This window comes from Phalaenopsis equestris, unplaced genomic scaffold (genome assembly GCF_001263595.1).
Source record: "Phalaenopsis equestris unplaced genomic scaffold, ASM126359v1 Scaffold000016, whole genome shotgun sequence".
Lineage (NCBI taxonomy): Eukaryota > Viridiplantae > Streptophyta > Magnoliopsida > Asparagales > Orchidaceae > Phalaenopsis > Phalaenopsis equestris.
The window spans coordinates 27,867-31,495 of record NW_018164458.1 but is presented as its reverse complement, the minus strand read 5'-3'; positions in this window follow the sequence as shown (position 1 = coordinate 31,495).

Sequence of the window (3,629 nt, the reverse complement as noted above, 5' to 3'; positions counted from 1 at the left end):
GAACTGGAGCATAAAAATTATTGGGCTATTAAAAAATTTATTTATAATTTAAAAGATGCTGGTGAGAAATGATTGTTCCAATTGAATGAGCTTGAGGAGATCAAAAATGAATCTTATGAAAATGCAAAGATTTATAAAGAAAATATGAAATTATGACATGATAAGAAGATTTTAAGAAAAGATTTGGAACCTGGACAAGAAGTTTTACTATACAATTCTAGAGTAAAATTATTTCCTGAGAAATTGAAGTCTAGATGGATGGTGTCATTCCTTGTGATGAAAGTCTATCCGTATGGTGCTAGATATTAAGGATCAAAAAAGTGATAGAATTTTTAAAGTAAATGGACATAGGTTGAAACCTTACTTTGATGAAAGTAGACATATATCTATTGAAATCCAAATTTTGGGTAAACCCAAGTAAGTAGTGGATACGTCGGGCTAACGACGTTAAACCAAGTGTTTTGTAGGAGGCATCCCATAGTTATTAGAGCGGATTAAGTTTAGTTTGTTTAGATTTGATTGTGTGTATTTGCTTGGTTATATTTTGTGTTTGAGAGTCACACATGTCTTGTTACTACTTAAATCGTTATAATCCATAACCTATGGGAGGTTATGACGTTTATTTGAACCTAAGGCAAACCAGTGTTAAAGTGTGCACTGGCGCCTAGGCACCGAGATCTGGCGCACAAGCGCCATCACACAGAGAACATGACTCCTAGAAGCCCAAATCTAGCGCCTAGGCACCATAGTTACAGAATTGCGTTTGGTGCAGTTTTTTCAGTTGTTATGATAGTTTTCTCCATTAAAAACCCCCAAAACCTATATTTCATTTTGTTCTCCATCAATTAGAAGGTTTGAGAGTGAAGGAAGTCTTAGGATTTCATGGATTTCAATGCTTTGATGAGTTCAACTCATGGAGATTTCGATCGAAAGAAGTTCATAAGCAAGGATGCACAAAGGCTTCATGATAGAACTTTGGTGAAGAAGAAATTGATTAGAGAAAGAGGATTTTATCATGCTTGGAGGGCAGGTAGAGACAATTATTGCGTAAAGGTGATGAGAAGTGTTTTTCTACACCACTATTGCTTTCATTTTCTCTATCGTGAAGGAATTTTATTCAAATCTTCATGGATTAAATCATGGATTGGTCTATGTTCAAAGTAAGTTACTACATTTTACTCCTTCAAGGATTAATGAGTTGTTCTTGGTGAATGACGTACCAATTTTTGAATTTGCTAACTTTACTCCAACTAGAGACAATTTTACTGTGATTTTCAGTTTCCTGATGGACAGTGACAAACTTTGGAAATTGAAAAGTGATTCCAAAGTTAGTTTCCCTTCTGCAATATTAAATTCATCATCTAAGCCTTGAAACTTTTTTCATTTATGTCTAATTGCTTCCTACCACGAACATAAAAGAAGTGACAATAGAAAGTGTGATCCTTAATTGTTTTATTCAGATTGGAAGACATATTGATGTCCATCCTTAGAGTATTACTAAATGGATCTACGACTGGGCTTGGTCACCCTGCAGTTTTTTATTAATTTTTCAAGCCCAGCTCCATTATGAAAGTTGGGAAAAGCTACTTCTTCCCTGAAAACCCATGGACCAATCTATCTTGATGTGTGACAACATCGATCTTTTTGCGGCATATGGAGGAAGTTCTTATATGGATCAGTCTTCATGTCGTTCCACGTCACCACGACCTCAACGTGCAGATTGTTTGGCAAGTATCTTGGAGGAAGTAGGGAAGGTAAAAAAAGGAGATATGAATTATTCACAACAGGATCAGTAACATCACTGATTAATTCGATCATCTGGACTGGCAGATGAAACAAGAATCAAATCATGCTTATGTACTCCTTGATGCACTGATCCAAATGTACAAGAAGAATTGTAGGATCAAAGTAGATTTCAAAGAATTCCTAAACTATCCCTTCTACAACTTGTACGTGCATCTATTGCTTGGTGATATTAGAGAAGAGGATAGTGAGGTTGAAGGTAATATGTAGTGGATTTTTTGTAGTAACTTTGTTGTGTGCTTATAAGTTGTTGGTTTCGTAGAGTATTAGCTTTACCGTGTGCTTGTAGGTTTTCTAATATTTTGAGTGTTTGTGTGCTTAGTAGTTTGTGAGTGATTTCAGAAGTTATGTTTTAAAGGTTGTGAGTGACTTATAATTTGTGTTTGTATGAAGATTGGATTTATATTTAAATATAAGTGATAGTTGGTGTTTGTGAAAATTAGATTTGGAAGATGTTTAAAAATGTTAAATTTGGCTTACTAGGGTTTGTAGTGCCTTGGTGTGTAGTGCTCATTGTTAAAATTTGATAAAAAAATGAAAAAAACAAAATTTTGGTACTGGCACGTAGGCACCAGAAACCCGAGAACCTGGTGCTTAAATGCCAGAACTTGGAACCTAAGCAACTGTTCAGTTGAACCGTTGAATCTGGGTTAAGAACTTGATTTCCGCCCAAACCATCACTTTCTTCCTCCTAGTTTTCGTGAAATAGAGTTAGGAGCTTTTGTAAGGCTTCTCAAATCTTTGTTTTTGGGGAGATTTTTTGGCTTGGAAACTTCAGATTTGATCTCCTCAAAGTAAAAGCTTCACTTCAAGGCACATTTTTTTTTATTTTCACAATGGATTCTTCTCACATTGCTCAAGTGACAAATTTTGGATTTTTTGGAAGAAATGAGTGATGAATCCATGGTAGAAAGATTCTTACCTTAGAAAAATGTTGTTAGGAGTTTAAGAATATTATTTGGAATTTATGTGGAATTTTTCTTCAATTTTTATATATTACGGCTCCTAAAATTAAGAGGGGAAAAGAAAGGCTAGAGTTCGATTCTTGGAAATTTGCCAATATAAAGTCTCAGTACAAATACAATGATCTTCTTGCTAATAAAAAGTTGATTCGAGAGAGCTTTCTCCAATCTTGGTGAAGTTGTCAAAAGTTAAATTATAACCCAACATTGAGAACTTTTCTGTTACTTCACCACCGTAGCAGTAATCTCTATTGTCCAAGAATTTTATGCCAATTTTCTTGAAGCCTCTCATGGCCAGATTTATGTTTGAGGAAGAAGAGTGGAGTTTACACGTGAGCGCATCAATGTTATATAACAATTGCCTAATATTTTGAACTGTGATTATTCTTCATTGAAGCCTACTGAATCACAGTTAGATGAGGTGATTGCATTTCTAACTAACAGAAGAGGAGTTTGGAAAGTTAAGATTGATCATAAGGTAACCTTCTCTGCCTCAAAGTTAAATGCACCCTCCAATGCATGTTACTATTTTATTTCTGCATGACTTCTTCCTTCCAATCATCTTAGTGAGGTTACCAAAGAGAGAGCTTCCTTAAATTTCTGCATTCAACAAATGAAGAATATAAATATTGGATTTTAAATATATAAGAATATTTCTTCTAGATGTGGAACCACTGGAGGTTTAGGTTATCCTGCCCTGATTTTTACTTTATGTAAGCAATCAGAAGTATGATATGAGAAATGGGAGAAAATATTACAACCTCTGAAGCCTATCAGTAGATCTATTGTTAGTGCTTACGAGAAGCATTCTGTGTTTGGCTTTAGAGTTAGTTCTTCATATGCTCCTTCCACTCCTAGAGCTTC